At 39.2% G+C, this 18,883-nt stretch overlaps 1 long non-coding RNA gene across 1 annotated transcript in view; it reads right to left on the bottom strand.

Annotated features, from left to right (window-relative positions):
* Positions 1-681: 681 nt before the first annotated feature.
* Positions 682-18,883, bottom strand: part of LOC149218737 (uncharacterized) — a 53,344-nt gene continuing 35,142 nt past the window's right edge. The window contains exon 2 of the long non-coding RNA XR_016248640.1: positions 682-1,197. This is a non-coding gene — a long non-coding RNA (uncharacterized LOC149218737). The remainder of the gene's footprint in view (positions 1,198-18,883) is intronic.

Here is an 18,883-nt window from a genome sequence, read left to right as displayed (position 1 = left end):
TAGCCTCAGTTTTGGTAGCTTTTCATTATAAATACTTTTAAGTATATTTTATAATTATATTGATAATTCATTATCAGTGAGTGTAATATCTCTTAGTTTAAATGGCTACACAAAATTTGAAAAATTTTTGCAATTTGGTTGTTTATTATTGTTTGTTATGATATAAATTAGAAAAAAAATTGCAATTTTGTTGCCCATTATTATCCATTATAATATATATTAAGGGTAGATCCATCTTACCTCCAACTTTATCTACCAGATCTGTTAAAGTGCAAACCTTTTCCAAATTTTACTCCCTCAAAAAGGTAAAAGTTTTTACTTCCACATATTTGATCCTTTTTAATGCTTTATAATATTGGAGTTAAGGGAAATCTATGTTAGAAACCTAGGGTCTCATATGAAGCAACGCAATGTATGTCCATATTGTCACATGGGCAACTTCTGTTCTCCAAGTATAGTTGATTAATTGTGATTATGTAATTGCATCTAAGCGTATATTGCTTTGACTTCAAGCCATTCTATATGATTGATTGTGATCCATACAGAAATGGAGGCCCAAATTCTCCCAAGGAGGAAAATTTTTGACTATTTTCTAAGACATTCATAATCACATAACAAAAATAGTTCCATGAGTTATTTTTGCAGGGATAAAACAATTACATTTAAAAAAACACATTCTCATTCACTAAACAAATCAAAATATGTTTTCTATTTACACTAATACGGTAAACCATTATCGTTATCAATTCACACTTGGAACTAACCATACTAGAGTTCCTTTAACATCCGAGAGCTTCGTCCTCCCCAGTACTACACAAGGACAACATGCACATAGTACCTACATGTTGAAGTAGACAACACTTACACAATACCCATCTGTTACAGAGGCCTAGCGTTCTCAGACATTCACAGTGCTTATCGTTACACAGAACAATACTTGGACAATACCTATCTGCTACAGGTGCCTGGCCAGGTTCATCGAAGTGTGTGTTGCACCCCTTGTTATCTGTGGTAGATGCCCTATCTACTCCAGTGAAAATCCTTTTTCACTCTCCACTGCTTTCTTGTTTGTACATGGAGGGCACAACTCTAGGATCTTTATTACAAAGAGGCAGGAGACAATGCAGTAGTTGATCAACCATCACACTTATCTTACTCAAGCGTAAGGATTACCAAATTCAGATAATACCCATATACCTGAAAGAGAATATATGAAATAAAGTTAGAACAGCTGGATGGGCACAAACAAATAGATTCTGAACAATTTCACTGTGAAAATGCACGAGGGGGTTTAGAAATTAGAACTCTTTGGATATAGGGAGGATGATGCACATACCATGTGGATAAATTATGTCTGTCTAATGTAATGCTCATGTCATATAACATTTTTTTTTAGATACAGCATATCCACAACAGGGGAATTTCTTTTCTGTTAGGACAGATTTTCTTGTGCTCTCCTAATAATGAACCATAAGATGTCCATCTTCTTATTGTTCTTGCCTTATTTTGTTAATTTTTCTGTAACTTTGTAGAAATGATGTTGTAGGACAGAGTGGTTGTTGCTTGCAGTTTATACTATGGTAAAGATGAGGTAAATTTGTCTATCAAAAGACAGGAAGGAATTCTCAACTGCTACATCAGTTTGGTATAGAAATTCTTGGCTGCTACTTCACCAGAAAGTAGGACGCTAAATTGCAGAAGCGAGATAGTGTGCGTTGTAGCATACCCAACAACCTCTGTACACTGTTAAGGCTACAGAGTACCTCAAAAACCACCAAACCTCATTCTGATATCAATCCAATTAAAAAATGCATGCATGTTCATGCAAAGTTTATGCAAGCATAAGATAACAATTATTCAAGGAGGAATCCATCATTACGAGTGTAGATGAAAATGCAAGCATACAAAACAGAACAAACTAGAAAATAAATAAATCCATAACAGGGACATCAACAAGTTCTGTATAATTACAACACAGTGGAAGAACACTTATCTCTCTAGGTAAATAAGTCCTAAAACTAGCTGCGAATGAAGGATGTTCCACCTAGCATTGGGATCTCTATCACACTTAATCTTTCTATAGCAAAGGCCTTCCCCCAGCACAGGCTATCAATCCACAAAGGTGAAGTCCTAAGATCTGGCTCTATGTCCTTGTTCATCCCATAAACCAAAAACTCCCACAGACAAGGAATCTCTCTATAGCTATCCCAATAAACCAGCACTCTTCCCCCTCGATTTTTAAAACACCAAAATGGGATCCCCTTCTTTGCTAAACAGTCCCCCAGGCTATCCCAATTCCCTTCCAATGGTCTAGCACAAGCTAGCTAGAAAATCTCTCTGTAGGGACTCCAGGGATTCTCAACTGTAGCATAGACTCCCCTCTACCTCATCCATCAGCCCAATTACCTATAGGGTTTACAAGAATTCCTATGGTTCTAATACCTCAAAACTCTCTCAAAGCAGCACTAGAATCATTACCCTAAGTACAATGGACAACAGCATAATCCTGCATGAAACTACACTACAAAGTACAAGAGAATAAATCCTTCTACCATCCTTCCACTTATACCATAACAACAATTCCCAACATGCTCAAATTTGCAACTTATATTTGCATGTTGAGTATCCTCCACGTGTCTTCATGAAAAGCTCATATTTTTCCTTCGATCTCTAAAGCTTAGGATAATATTAAACAGGGATTAATAATCAAGGTTTTATACTCAAGGGTTTAAGGACTTAGGTTAAATAACACACTAAGGGACTCTCCCTTTAGCCCTATTAAGCCCCATGTTACTCCTTAGATTCACTTGAGTGCACCCTACATTTTTTTATATAGGTGACCTAGCAAGGGTACCTATATATTTAATGCAACATTTTTGCACCATTGTAATCCAAAAGTCACAAGCCATGTAACAACCATATGAGGCCCTATAGGCATCCTAGACCTTGTGTCATGTTTTGTCAGTTTGTTATGGTCGAACCATGGCTAGTTCCTTTGAGTTCATCTCTGGTTCCTTTCATCTTGGACATGACTGGAGGACATTTGATGGGCTTATATGAGGACTCATGGTTTTAGAGGAGCCTTGTCTTGTAGGGGTGATCACCGGTGTAGGGGTGAGGCCAACCCATGTTAGGTGCACATATGTCTTTCCATATGGTATTGATTTTAAAAAACATGGCAATCTCACGGTCAATGACATTTCATGCTTCCCAAAGCCGTTTATGTTTCCCAATGCAAAGTGGTCCGAGAAGTAAAAAAGTTGACATGGTCTCAAATTGCAAAGGTCAATGAGAGGATGACATGCTATGTGGAGTTTTTCCATTTAGATGAGAGATTCTCAAGTTATGATTGGTCAAAGCTGGTCAACAACAAGGCATAGGTTACTAGGGGAAATGAAGTGGAGCGTTGTAGTGTTTTGGACACGCATTACATCCAAAGTGGTCTACTCAGTGAAAGGAACAAAATCCATGTCTTGGTTTTTGTGCATCCTTATGGGCGTTAGAGATCCTCGATATGACTTATGATTTATGGGGTTTACCAAGCTTATGTGGCAACCTTGTTGAATGTTGGAGCTGACATAGCATACTACAGGGCGTAACATGCTTGGCCAAGTAAGCAAGGACGTTGGAGCAAGAGAAAGGTAGCAATTTTGACCTAATATGCATGGAAAATTCAAGTCAAAGATGAAATAGTTGTTGGAAAAGTCAAGCTAAGCATTGGAGGTGTTTATTAGCAAGAAGATGAGGACAAGAACAAAAATTAGTTACAAATCAAGTGATTAGTCTTATTCAAGTGGAGCAAATTCTCAAGGTGATCAAGCTAATTCCCGAGGCAAGTTGAGTTATAAAGATGGACGTTGAACTAAGTTGCAGGAAACGTGGGGGGAGGGGTCGTTTCAGGCAGGAAACGGAAACGAAACTGGGAAACGCGTACGGTACGGCCTGGAAACACGTTTCCGGCCGGGGAAACGTGGCAGTACGGCCGGAAACGCGTTTCCAGGCCGTACAAGCCACGTTTCCCAGTTTTAATGTGTTGTTTTTTTATTTTATTTTTTTGATTTGTTTTTAATTTTTTTTTAGGTTTCCAGTAAATTCTAGAAGCCTATTCTAAAGTTATAAAAGAGCAGTTTGTCTCATTCTCTCATCACACTATTCAGCAAGTCGTTTCTCTTGGAGACTAGCAGTTGTTTCAGCTATGGTGTTTTGAGCAGTGAGCAAAGTAGATTTCAGCAGCAGGAGAAAGAGATTTCAGCAGCAAGAGAAAGAGATTTCAGCAGAAGATTTCAGTAGCAGCAGATTTGGCTCAGCTACAGCCATATTTCTCTTCTCTTTCTGGCATTTCGGGGTAGTTTCAGCCACAGAAAATTAATTTGGGTAAGCCACATTCATTTTTTTAATTTCTTCTTACTATTTCTTCAATTTTTCTAGGGTTTAGGCAACCAAAAATATGAAAAACGTTTTTTATTTATAGATTTGTTTTTTAAATTTATTTTTGCAGCAGATTTGGCTCAGTTACAGCCATATTTCTCCTCTTTTCTGGCATTTTAGGATAGTTTCAGCCACAGAAAATTAATTTGGGTAAGCCACATTCATTTCTTAGTTTTTTCTTACTATTTCTTCAATTTTTCTAGGGTTTATACAGCCAAAAATATGAAAAACGTTTTTATTATTTAACTTTTTTATTTACAGATTTGTTTTTTTAATTTATTTTTGCAGCAATGGCTTCCAGCCAAAGTGCAGCTGCAAGTTCAAGCCCTAGGGCCAACCCAAGGGCTGAATATTATCCTCTTTGGAGGCATGTGACGAAGCTTCAAAGATGTGGAGGTGGTGGCTCATGGGAATGGCGATGCAATCTTTGCAATAATACGTACAAGGGCTCCTACCCAAGAGTGAAGGCGCATCTATTGCATGGAGGAGGACAGGGGATTTCAGGTTGCACAAAAACATCAGATCCGTTGGCAAGGAGGGCATATCAAAGAGAGCAAGATGAGGCGGATGGTACTAAGAGAAGGCATGATGAGCTTACTCAAGCTCCATCTAACATTGAGCCAAGGATTGTAGTTGAAGCAAGAAAGAGGAGAGTTGGTCACACTCAACAACATGAACAACCAGCACCCAAAAATACCAGAGGCCCAGGGGCATCCCCTTCAGTTCAGGATAGCAAAATTGCTAGATTGGTGAATGTGCAAGCAAGAGAAGAAACTGATTCCAGAGTGGCTAGGTGCATTTATGCATGTGGTATCCCATTCAATGTTGTTCGCTCTCCTTACTAGCAAGATATGATAAGGGCAGTTAACAAAGCTCCTCAAGGGTACAAGGGGCCCAACTATGAGAAAGTCAGAACCCAGCTTCTCATAAATGAGAAGGACCTTGTGGAGGACATTTTAGCTCCAATTAGTTCTTCCTGGAGTAGCTATGGGGTTACCATAGTCTCAGACGGTTGGACAGATATGAGGCGCAGACCATTGATAAATATCATTGCCACTTCCCCCAAAGGAGCAATGTTTATCAAGGCAGAAGACTGCTCAGGAGAGGTGAAAGATGCACAGTACATTGCTGATGTTATTATAAAAGCTATTGAACAAATAGGGCCTAACAAGGTGGTGCAAGTTATCACGGATAATGCACCGGTTTGCAAAGCTGCAGGTTTAATTATTGAGGGCAGGTATGACCACATCTTTTGGACACCATGCATTGTCCATAATCTAAATCTGATCTTAGAGGAGATTGACAACAAAGTTTCCTGGATAAAGGAACTCACAGGGGAAGCAAGGGAGATTATCAAATTCATCACCAACCACCACCAGTCTGAGGCCATATTTCAAGAGTACTCCAAATTGGAGTTGTTAAAAGTTGCTGAGACAAGATATGCCTCAAACTTCGTGATGTTGCACCGCCTTGTTGAGGTTAAGCATGCATTAGTTTCTATGGTGGTGAGTCAACTTTGGATTGAGTGGAGACAAGCAGATTCAGAGCGGGGATCTATGGTGTGTAGATTGTGCCTTGATGAGGATTGGTGGAGCAAGGTAGATTTCTTGCTAAAGTTCACAACCCCTGCATTTGAGCTTCTCCGGAGTGCTGACACTGACCAACCTTTCTTGGGAGAGGTATATGATGGCATGGATTCCATGGTTGAGAAAACTATGGAAATCATTTTGCAGGAGTCTCCACAACTTTTGTTTGTTGATGATCATTTCGCTGGTTTGATCAAGAAAATCATTGTTGATAGGTGGAACAATTTCAATACACCATTGCACACTTTAGCACATGCTTTGAACCCCAAATTTTATGATGAGGAGCTTATTGCTAAAAGCAATGGGAAGAGGAAGGCACCCCATAAGGATAGAGAGGTGGCTACTGGGGTGAAAAAAGCCCTTATGAGAATGTTTCCTTCTCATCAACATAGGGAGGTAAAGGAGGAATTTGCCAGTTTTGCTGCAGGAATAGATGATTATGCAGATATATCAGCTTTGGAGGAGAGAAGCACCATGAATCCAGTTAGGTGGTGGATTTGTCATGGAGCAAATGGTGTACATTTGCAAAACCTTGCCATTCGTATTCTTTCACAAGTGGCAAGCTCTTCATCAGCAGAAAGGAATTGGAGCACTTATGGTTTTATTCATTCTGTGAAGCGCAATAGGTTGGGCTCACAGAAAGCAGAGGATCTTATTTATGTGCACTCCAACCTTCGCCTTGCATCTCGTAGGGGTCCAGAATACAACAGTGGTCCTTCTAAAGAATGGGATGTGGATGCAGAAAATCCTGATTTGGATCTCTCTCTTGCTGCCCTGAATATTGAGGCCGAATCTGGAAGTGGAATTGGTGCATCATCTTCTTCAGCACTACCATCCACTATTGAGCATTGTGCTGCTTCTATTTTTTATGAGGATTGTTATGATGAGGATTAGTCTTTTGTGACTTGTCTCTATAGTTCTTGCAGCCTTATAGTCTTTATTGTACTTGCAGCCTCATATACTAATATAAATAAAGGCTGATTTTGGATTTTCCTATATTTTTATTTTCATTATGTGATCATTCATGACTCATGAGTAAATGTGATGTAAATTTAATCTTAATGTTTAAATGAAATAAATTATAATCATATAATGTAAATGTATCATTGATGCTTTATGATTGCACATATATATAATAATAATTTTTAAATATTTTTAATATATATATATATATTATATATATTCGCATTTCCCCGTTTCCAAAATTTGGGGAGGTCGCGTTTTGTTTCGCTTCCCGTTTCGGAAACTCGTTTCCGTTTCCCCGTTTCGTGCAACTTAGACGTTGAAGGCTTCAAGAAGGACGTTGGGAGATATATTACTATTCTTCATCATTTGACCTTCTAGACCCTTTAGCATTGAAACATTGGACTTCATTGGGGTGTAAGGGACAATTCAACCCACTTATGTGGGAAAACATTATTTTCTAGTAACTCGACCTAGTTTCCAAAATTATTGTGGATGACAAGTCAAGATATTATGATTTTAATGGAAAGAGGAAACTAGTTTTTTTTCCCAAGGAAAAATTGCAATTTTATTCATTTTGAACAAAATTACATATTGTAGATGCTAAAAAGCATATGCATAAAACAACAGATCCTGGTGTCCAAGATCAATAAAAACTCATCAGAGAGTTTACACTAGTCTACTCTTTTCTACCTTTCTTTTTTTCCACTTTCCGCCAACCACTAGAGTTGGGCGTGGATGATACAATAGTCATTTGATTCTCTTTTACATTTACTGGGATTTCTTTATCAGAATTTGAACTTTCTAATGCATGAGTTCGTTTGGTACCACTTGCTTCTTTTTTAGATGTAATCATCTCAATCTGTTGTTGTTGATCGAAGGCATTGGAACTAATGCAGAGTTATGCTCGGCCTCATCCTTCTGCGAAGTGTCCTAGGATTTCTGATCATTTATGTTTGTGGTGTTTTTTGTGGTTTCTGCACCTTCTGTTTCTGCTTCCTGAGTTTCTGAAAACTACCAACCTTTTGGCTTTTGAGGTTGTCTCTTTTTTCTTTTGGGATCTTTTTTAACTTGAGGACAAGCGTTTTGAAGATGACCAATTTGAAGACATGTACAACAGCAAAAAGCCGTATTCTCATAGTCAAGGGGTTGAGACCACTGTAGATTGTTGTGAAACAACAGAATGCGATCAGGTAAACCTTTACTAAGGTCTACCTCTACACAGATTCTGGCAAAGGTGAAAATGCCTTTTGAGACTTAATCTGCATCCACCTTTAAGAATTTCCCCAAAGAATTCCCAATTCCTTCTAATACTTTGTGATGCAAAAATGAAATGGTAGATTATGTAACCTGACCCACACAAACATTTTGGATACCACCATGGTGTTTGCATCAAAACCCAGAAACCAAGGTATCATGAATAGACCTGCATTGCCCCAAAACCATGGTCCCTCGTTTAATACATAATCCTTATCTTTTGTTGTATCAAACTTTACAATGAAAAAACCCCTAGAACATAGATGGATATCACAACTTTCTGTCCAAGTAGAAAAAATCCATTGATGTAGCGCCTTTGATTTGGGCCAGAATCCATTAAATATACATATAACTGCTCTTGCATGGAAATCAGCATAAATCTCATTTACCTTAGGCAAGTTGATTGTCAAAGCTGGCACCTGTGTCATCTGCTCCACGATATAGGGACCAAGAAGAGTGGGAGACTATTCTGGTTGTTTTTGTGGCTTTGCCTTCCCTTTGACTGCATCTTTGAATGAAGTTGGGCCTTTTGAGCTAGATCCAAGGCATCCTCCAAGAAGTCTCATGTTAAGGATGATAGTCAAGTCAGGACCAATGCCATAGTCCTGCAACTTGTAGTCCTCTTGCAATGATTTCCCTGCATAAATCAGATTTTGAAGTCTTGTTGGGATACCCATTTGTTCTTGAATCTTTTTTTTAAGAGCTTGTACCCGCTCCCAATTCCAGACCCTCATACAAACAATTTTCCCTCTCAGTGTTCTGATAAAAATTTGGATCGGGGCTCCTTTAGGCGGATCTGGTGATTAATCTTCAAGATCCGTCCTTTTATTATTCTCAACTAGTCTGCACTCTCCACCTGCATTCAATTCGTGCTGAAAATCAAGGGCGGCACCATACCCATCTCTCACCTCCCATGGTCGTACATTTACTACAACCCCAGAACAGCCATAGAAAAAGCCTCCAGCTAGAAGCTCAACATCATTAAAGAACAGAAAATCACGAAATTGGTGTAATGATTGGAGCCAGAAGCACTGTTTTGTAGATCTTGTGTGAGGATCTGGTAAGTACGTTGGGTATAACCCATTCGAGGGCTTAGAGCCTGTGTTTTGTAAAGGGTATGTGGATCTGGAGATAATCTTTTCGTCGGAGGTCCCTCTCTTCAGAAAATCGAGAGATCCAAGGAAAAGTGATGAGATCACCATTTTGTGCTTGAGAAATGTTGCCTGTTGAAAACCCTCCACCATCGCCTGTCTGGATCTGTTCTTGGGAGGTCGATAGACGCTGCACAAGGTGAAAACAATTTGGAGATCTATGGCACGATACCCATAGCTTGGAAAACCCCAGTGCTTCTCGTCAGATCCATCATAGCCTCGTCAGGGAGATTGAGCGACTGCTACTGATTGGGGGCTTCATTTTCTTCCTCTGTGGTTATGGAAGTGGTCGGAGGCCGAGGCCAAGGCCATCACAAAAACTTTGGGGCTTTTGCGACTGACATACAATACAGAGAGCATCAATGTCGTGTGAGCCATGAAGCAGCAGCGATCTTCGCTCCCATCACCATGTAGAGATGACTCAAGAGGATATTTCTAGCATTTTGACTTTCTGCCAGCTCCCTCGAAGGTCATACATAAATCATAGCCAAAGATAAATCTATCCTCTGAAGACAAACATGGGAGAAGAAATCGGTCCTCGCGCAGAGGATAATCTAGAAATCTTTCATCGCACCATGTCACTAACAATGTGTTTGAGGCAGAGCCTTGAATCACAACGTCGAGCAGAAAAGAGCCACAGACCAACGAAACCCTAGCCTCCATCGCGTTCGACCTCTTCTTCAAACCGAAAGAGGAAACTAGTTGTTAGCAATGAGAATTATAAATTGCTAGCTGGCTGCTCCTCCCATTTGAGGTTGTTGTCTGTGAGATCATTTTGATGGCATAATACAAAGAAACCATTTGTGAAAATACTTTCTTGTGTATTGAGTTGATCTTTTATGTTTTTCTTTTTTATTTTTCCTATAATCTTGTTTCTTAAGGACTAAGTTGCAGGTATACTTCAGCTATCACAAGACTATCATAGTGATCAATTGAGGGACAATCGATCACATGGAAGGGAAGATCAAGGCCCAAGCCTTCACCTCACCCTTTGCTAGCTAGAAAAAATACACTTTTCCAAGCGTTGGACAAGCCTTCTAGGGTAAATCTCCATTCGCAATTGTGGGCTATTGGCACTATTGCTATCATAGTTGGGGCATATCGAAGGAGTAGATCCTCCTAGTGAGAGTGAATTTTCTTGCAAGTTGTCCAAGGCTAAGAGAGTGGGATAGTTTCACCTCCAACTCCCCACTTATCTCTAGTCTCAAAGGGAAAATCGACAAAGAAATGATTGTGGTTGGAAACTATGCAAATCAATAAGCTTAGAAACCTCACTCTTCGGCCATCCCATTTTAAAAAATTCCTAATTTTTTTTCTTTATCACCAACTTCTTGCAAATTTCCTTATCATATATAGATAGTAGTCTTTGGAGAATAAGAGCCTAAATTTTAATCATAGCTAAGGAATTGATATATCTGCTTTTTGAAGAGTGTTGATTCGGAAAATCCGCGAGTGCCATTTTAAGTCGACATTTCAAGTCTCAAACGGGACTTATCATCAGAACTTGATTGTCAAGAGAAGGAAACGAAAGACAATTGAATGAATAAATAGGAAAGCAAAAATAAAAGTAATAAAATAGAGAGAAAAAAGAAGAATAGATATGTCGGCAACCCAAAAAGAAGAAAGAAAAAGGTGTAAGAAAATAATTAGAATTTGTGAAAATATAAAAGGAAATAAGGGAGGTCAAACAATAATAAAATAAAGAAAGAAAAGAACAGTAATAAAATAAATAGGATTTAGAAAAGAAAATTAATAAAAACAAATTCAATAAAATAGAAAAATAGAAATTAACTAAGAATGCACTAAAATGAAATAATAAAAATAATAAAATAAAACTATAAAAGAATAAAAATAAAATCAAAGCAATAAATAATACTCAATACAACAATAAAACAAAATAAATGTAAGGAACAAATAGAAACAAAAACAACAATAAATAAAGACAAAAATTAAATAAGGATAGAATAAGAAAATGTAAAATATAAAATGGAATAAAGATATAAAATAAGATGAAATAAAACAAAATAAAGTAAAGAAATAGAAAATGTAATAAAAGCAAAAAAAAACAATAAAATTAATAATATTAATAAAAATAAAATTTTAATTATAAGGGAATATCAAGGAAAAATAATAAAGAATGGGGAAGGGAAAGGGAACATAGGAAAATAAATAAGTAAAGAAGAAGGATCAAATTGTATAAAAGGAAAAGGAAGAAAGAAAAGAGAGAGGGGGGGTGATGGAGGAAGGAAGGAAGAGTCCAGAGTAGAGGGGAGAAAAGAGAGTTCAAGGAAGGAGAAGCAAGAGGAGAGGAAAAAGGTTAGATGTGAGAGAGTAAAGGAATCCAGTTGTTACTGACTTCAACACCCTCATCCCTGTTCAGGTTGTTGGGATGTTTAATGATTTCTAGAGCTTCTCTAAACTTGCGCTTGAAATAATGGTCTTCTCTCATGATGATTTTCGTATCTTCAAGGCATAAATGGTGTTTAGTTTTGGAAGAATGTTCAGCAAGGGAAGAGGAGCGAATCCTTTCTTTCTTTATGTCTGCCCCATGTTCCTTGAGTCTTATTTTGAATGAACGACTGGTCTCTCCAATGTAGCACTTCCCACAAGAGCAATTAATTTTGTAAACTCCTTTGAACTAAAATTGGTCAACTTTGTCTTTAACAGATCTCATCTTTTGACGGATGGTCTCCAAGGGTTTGAAAGATGTAACAATACCATTTCTTTTAAGGACCTTGGAAATTTTTTCAGTGGTACCACAAATGTATGGGAGAAATGCTTTTCCTTTAAGGAGAGAAGAATTAGGAGAAGGAGGGCTCCTTTTGGCTCTTTTGATAGCTCTGCTAATGTCTTTGTAATTATATCCAATATCAAGAAAAATATTTTTAAGGTGGTTGATCTCTTGATGAAAATGCTCATTGTCAGATAATCTTGAGGCTCTAGTGATTAGTGTATTGAGGATCCCCATTTTTTGAGCAGGATGATGGTGAGAATCAACATGAAGATAGTTGTCAGTGTGTATTTTCTTTCTATATACATGATGACCTATGCTTCCATTTTCTTTCCTTGTGAGGAGGACATCAAGAAAGGGAATGGTATTATTATCCTCAAGCTCCATGGTAAATTTGATATAATTGGAAATTCCATTTAGGTGCTCCAAGAACTTATCTAGTTCTAATTTGACATGGGACCAATTAACATTAATGTCATATCTGCCTTTTTTTAAAGTTTATTTTGCCACATTTTACATGGATATATCTAGTTCATGTGTGCAAATATGCAGGAAAATATATCTATAGAAAAACTCTACTTGCAGATTTTCACCCAACAAGCACTCAATAAGGCACTATTTTACAAGTGTATTTTATTTGCTTTGTTTTAGCTCATATTTGTTCGTCAAGTTTTTTTCTTAAATCTATAGCTTAGATTTGCTTATTTCGGCATTTAATAGTCTAATTAGTAGCTGAAATAAATTTCTAGGTTGTGTACGCATGCGGTTTTGACCCCAAGACCTCATAATCTGAATTTTCAGCTTCTTGGAAATTCATTTTGTTGCATTTTTAAAGGCTTACAAGTGGTTTAAATAGGCCAAACTTCTACCTTCTAACCTCCCCGCTCCTAGATCCAAGATCTAGAAGTGCCTAGGCACTTTTGGGTGAGTTCTCAAGGGGTTGGCCCACTAATTTCTGCATTTTCTGCAGAAATTACAGTCTTGTAAAAACATGGTAGCAAACTATTCTATACAAAAATGCCCCTAACCCCATTTGTAGTCAATCATGGAACATCACTTTAGTCCCCATCTTGCTTTTATGGCTTTGGCTAACTATCCCTTGGTGGCAATAACTCACCATCATGTTGGTCAAATATGATCTAAGTAGGTAAGAGAGGGTTTTGGGATGGATCTACTAGGACACAAGATCTAGGGGGGGCTCTAATCTCTCCACTTATCTTCTATGTAAAAGTGTTGCTCATGTTATAAAGGTTGTCATACCTATTTGGAAGCACACTCATCTTATACCCTAGCATGGATCCCCATCTTATGATCTAGCACACTGTGGCCATAGATTCTTGGAGATGATTATGCAATTGCTCATACTATTTCACATTTCTCTGGGGCAATTTCATATTTCTAGAGGTAGTTCACACATCCCAAGGCACTGGCCACATCCTCTAAGGCACATTTTGGCTATTTTCACTTGCATGGGTCTCCTCTTGACATGCCACATTGAAGATCCTAGAGCACTCCCTTGTTTTGTCACCTTTTGAGCAATATATGGCTAGATGTGAGGGATGACCTCACACATATGGACTTCATGCTAGCCATGGGGGAGCTTTATGACTTCTTTTGACTTGAAGGGTCACTCCTCACCCTTTAAGGAGGATCTTTGCTTGAGCTATGGGCATGGTCACACCTTGGAGGCATCGTTTGAGGATTTATGAGCATGATTTGAGGAGTCATCCACTTCTTGAGGCTTTATTCACTCATCCCATGAGGTGATTCCATCTTCGGATGCTACGTGTTGTATTATTCTTTGCTTGAGAGGCTCCTAAACCATGATTTAAGGCTTGGACTACATTTTCAAGGGAGCGTTGAGATTCTTCACCGAGCCAACCTCTTTTTTGTGGGATAACCTCCTCTTTTGGAGGGCTTTATGTACATGTGGTATGTTTTACTTGTAACTTGACTTAGTCTCCTTCATTATGTGGATGACAAGTCATTTTTTGTACTTCTTTTAGGTTAAATTTAGGGATATAGAAAATAATAAAAAATGACAAGGATATAGAATCCTCCTCTAGAAATTGAGGCTCTCCTCTCATTCCAATTTGTTGTTGTTGTTGGATGCCATTTGAGAATATGACTTGTTGAAGATCCATTTATTGGACGTGTTGACGTCAAATTTTGGAGCTCTCTATTTCTTGGTTATATTTTTGGTGCATTGAAAGATTTGTTGTGATATAAGGCTTCTACAATCTTGCAAGATCAATCCATTTGAGGGGCAAGTTTACCATTTGGAAGGAATATGTTTAGGGTTTTATCTCTTCCATCTTCCTTTGTTAGCTTCATTAAGTGCTCAATCTTTTTATTTACTTTTTCTTGTTGGTTCCTTGGCAAAGGTTTTAAGTATTTATTTCAAGTTATAGTTGATCTTGTTGGTGAAGGTTTTAACTTTTTTCCTTTAGTGGAATCCCTTCATATAGGGCCTTGGACTTCATGCCTTATCTTGACTAAATTAAGAGATTAATCTACCCTAGGGTTCTAATCTCTTACCCTAATCCTTAAGATAGGAGTGACCAATTTGTATAGGGGCATACTTCTTGACCACATAAGCCCTAATTGGAGAAAGGCACTTGTCTTTGTTGCTTTTCCACAACACTAGAGAATCTAGGTTAGGGTCTTAGAATCACTGACATTACCAATCCAAATACCACAACAAACTACTTTGCATAGCGGAATATAAACAACAATAAATCAACACTTGCACAAAATATACAATTTTCAATAACCCACTTCGTTATATTATCAATCTATAATACAATTGTCTAGGGCTCCCATACCATGGATAATGGCCCTCATACATCCACTAATACAAGAATACAAACTAGGGCTTGTTGTCAACAACTATGACAACCAACTTCCCTTAACAAGATACACAGATTGTCTAGTTGATGTAGTGCACCATCACAACTGCCTTGGTTGTACCTTGAACACACCTGCCTAGTCCTTTGGCTTCCGATCTGCAGTAATAACAATCTGCCTCGATCAATGAATCCTGCTCTTTTAGGTCACTGAACACGACTCCAACTACCCTCTAGCTTATCATAGGTCCATTAGTGACTCAACACTTAGGGTCTTCTCAATTGCCCACCTATTGCTTCTTAGTCCTTCAAAGAAGTCAACACACTTTGGGACTTCTTGCCGACTAGATTCTCCTTAGTCCTTCAAGATCACAACTCTTAGGGACTTCTTCCCACTACCGCCTTCTTATGCTGCCCAATGAAGACAAACTTAGGGCATGGAGAGTTGCCCACTTTTATTGTAGATGTCCTTCTCTTACAAGCAACCTAAGGCTAGTCAAACTACTCCCTTTGTCCTTCAAAGATCAGTCCTAAGCATCTTTCAAATCTGCTTCTCCTAGCAGTGCATTAGTCCTTTAATAGTTTCACTTAGGGCTCCCAATATCATCTACTTGCTACCCTCCAAATAGCCTTAAGATGACCTTCAAATTGTCCTCAACTACGACACCCAACCCCTTAGCAAAACCATCAACTTAGGGAGATCATTAACATACCTTTCCACATTGTTCAAGGTTTGTGCCTCTTGTTGTATATTTCGGCCTGGTTAGGGTTATGTCAGCTCTATTAAACAACTCCAAAATATCTTCTTCAATTGCGGTTCAGACTCTCCTTAAGGCTTCCTTCCCTTGCTGCCACTTTGAGGATTGATATGCCATTGTTTACAACCTTTAGGCCCCTCCAAAGGAGGGCTACAAGACCCTCATCCCTCCTGCAATCAAACACAGAGATTTGGCCTTCAATTTGAGGTTTGTTCCTCCACTAAACTCACACAATCCTGTCCATAACTTCCTTCAAAAACTTGGTTTGCTCTTTCTTCCTTGAATCTTCCCAAACAGTAATAGAACCAACCAAGACATGGTCTCTTCGTCCTTCGTCGAGCTTCAAGAATCTGCGGCCTCCTTCAAATGGTCTCCCACTATGATGTTTGCACTTGGTTGGTGAGGAATAAGGCTCCTTCTCTCCTACTTTTACACATTTCATTAGGGTGTACAACAACTAGCCCTTGGGGACATCACTAAGTCTAGGTCAACTTCAATTTTATTGCACAAGCCCATACAAATCACAAATAAATTAATTTCTCTCAAACCACAAGGCCTCTTTTGGTGCCACAAGTGGCCCCTTGCTCCTTTAAGGATGCCCTACAATCTCCAAGTGTCAAGTGTCCAAATCTCTCCATGGTTTTGGCCCAACTTCTTTGGGTGCAAAACCCCCACTCTTGGGTTCTTAGCCCACAAGTGGCTTTGTGGTGCCAATTCCTCCACAACCCTCTAGCCTAGGGTTTGGAGAACCTCCCAAGCTACAAATCTCAACACTCCCTCTTAGCAAAGGAGGTACTTCCAACCCTAGGAAGTCTCCATAATCATCACCGATGACACTAGCCTATCTGGAGTCCACCATTGCAGCATACTCTATAGAATGAACCACGCATTCTAAGTAGTGCCTCTGCCTCGTCTCCTCTAAACCTAAAGACCTCAACACTTCCATACAATTGCTCCCTCTGGAGCTAGACTCCCTCTGAGTCTACACGATCTCCACCAACTCAACCTGCTACTGATCTCGTGTCCTACAAGGTCAGTTTGAGTGCACATCCCTCCAATCTTGGAAATGCAACATCACAATTCGATGAAGAAACTAGCTTGCCAACATGTTATCCATCAGATGAAGCAATCTCGATCATGCCAATCTCATCCATGCCAAAGCAATCCTCGAGTTGTCCCAACGACCCATGGAAGTCCATGATTAACAACCTACCTCACAACAAATTGTTGTTCACCAAGTTCTCCACCAATCCACCAGAACTCCTAGCCTATCTCATTGTCAAGCCAGTCAAATCACATCTCCATCTCTTCAGCTGAATCCTCTACTCCTTGCTCTAGACAATCTCATCTCCCTCTGAATCGCTTCGTTGTGCACACTCTGATTCACTAGCCCTTCAAAGTATCTCTGATACCATGTTGTTTTTCCACGACATTAGAGAATCTAGGTTAGGGTCTTAGAATCATTGATACTACCAATTCAAATACCACAACAAACTACTTTGCACAACAGAATATAAACAACAGTAAATCAACACTTGCACAAAATATACAATTTTCAATAATCCAACTTCGTTATATTATTAATCTCTAATTCAACTGTCTAGGGCTCCTGTACGAAGGATAATGGCCCTCATACATCCACTGATACAAGAATACAAACTAGGCCTTGTTGTCAACAACTATGACAACCAGCTGCCCTAAACAAGATACACTGACTGTCTAGTTGATGTAGTGCACCATCACCGCTTCCTTGGTCGTACCCTAAACACACATGTCTGGTCTTTTGTCTCTTGATCTACAGCAACACCAATCTGCCTCTATCAATGAATAAAGCTCCTTTAGGTCACTGAACACGACTCCAACTACCCTCTAGCTTATCATAGGTCCATAAATGACTCAACACTTAGGGTCTTCTCAACTTCCCACCTACTTCTTCTTAGTCCTTCAAGAAGTCAACGCACCTTGGGACTTCTTGCCTACTAACTGCTCCTTAGTCCTTCAAGAACACAACTCTTAGGGACTTCTTCCCACTATTGCCCTCCCGTGCTGCCCAATGAAGACAAACTTAGGGCATGGAGGGTTTCCCACTTCTACTGTGGATGTCCTCTTACACGCAATCTAGGGCTAGTCAAATTGCTCTCTTTGACCTCCTTTTGTCCTTCAAAGATCAGTCTTGAGCATCCTTCAAATTTGCCTCTCCTAGCAACTCATTAGTCCTTCAATGACTGCACGTAGGGCTGCCAAGATCATCTAATTGCTACCCTCCAAACAACCTTAAGATGACCTTCAAATTGTCCTCAACTAGGACACCCAAAAACTTAGCAAAACCATCAACTTAGGGAGATCGTTAACATATCTTTCCACATTGTTCTAGGTTTGTTCCTCCCACTGTAGATTTCAGCCTGGTTAGGGTTATGTCATCTCTCCCTAAACAGCTCCAAAATATCTTCTTCAGCTATGGTCTAGACTCTCCTTAAGGCTTCTTTCCCTCGGCACCACTTTGAGGATTGTTATGCCATTGTTTACAGCCTTTCAGCCCCTCCAATTTAGGGCTACAAGACCCTCGTCCCTCCTGCAATCAAATACAGAGATTCAGCCTTAATTTGAGGTTTGCTCCTCCACTAAACTCACACAATCCTGTCCAGAACTTCCTTCAAGGACTCGACTGGCTCTTTCTTCCTTGAATCTGCCAAAACAGTCATAGAACCAGCCAAGACGTAGTCTCTTTCTCCTTCGCTAAGCTTCAAGAATCTGCGGCCTTCTTCAGATGGTCTCCCACTATGATGTTTGCACTTGGTTGTTAAGAAATGAGGCTCCTCATCTCCTCCTTTTGTACATTTCATTAGGGTGTGCAACAACTAGCCCTTGGGGGCATCACTAATTCTAGGCCGACTTGAATTTTGTTGCACAAGCCCACACAAATAACAAATAAATTAATTTCTCTCAAACCACAAGGCCTCTCTTGGTGCTACAAGTGGCCCCTTGCTCCTTTAAGGATGCCCTACAATCTCCAAGTGCTAAGTGTCCAAATCTCTCCATGGTTTTGGCCCAACTCCTTTGAGTGCAAAACCCCCACACTTGGGTTCTTAGCCCACAAGAGGCTTTGTAGTGCCAATTCCTCTACAACCCTCTAGCCTAGGGTTTGGCATATTTTATATGAAAT

Source organism: Pinus tabuliformis, chromosome Q (assembly GCF_031772625.1).
Source record: "Pinus tabuliformis cultivar Carrire ecotype Pingquan chromosome Q, CPIR1, whole genome shotgun sequence".
In the NCBI taxonomy this organism is placed as follows: Eukaryota; Viridiplantae; Streptophyta; class Pinopsida; order Pinales; family Pinaceae; genus Pinus; species Pinus tabuliformis.
Note: the sequence above shows the minus strand (reverse complement) of the source record. Positions and strands in the feature narration are given on the sequence as shown.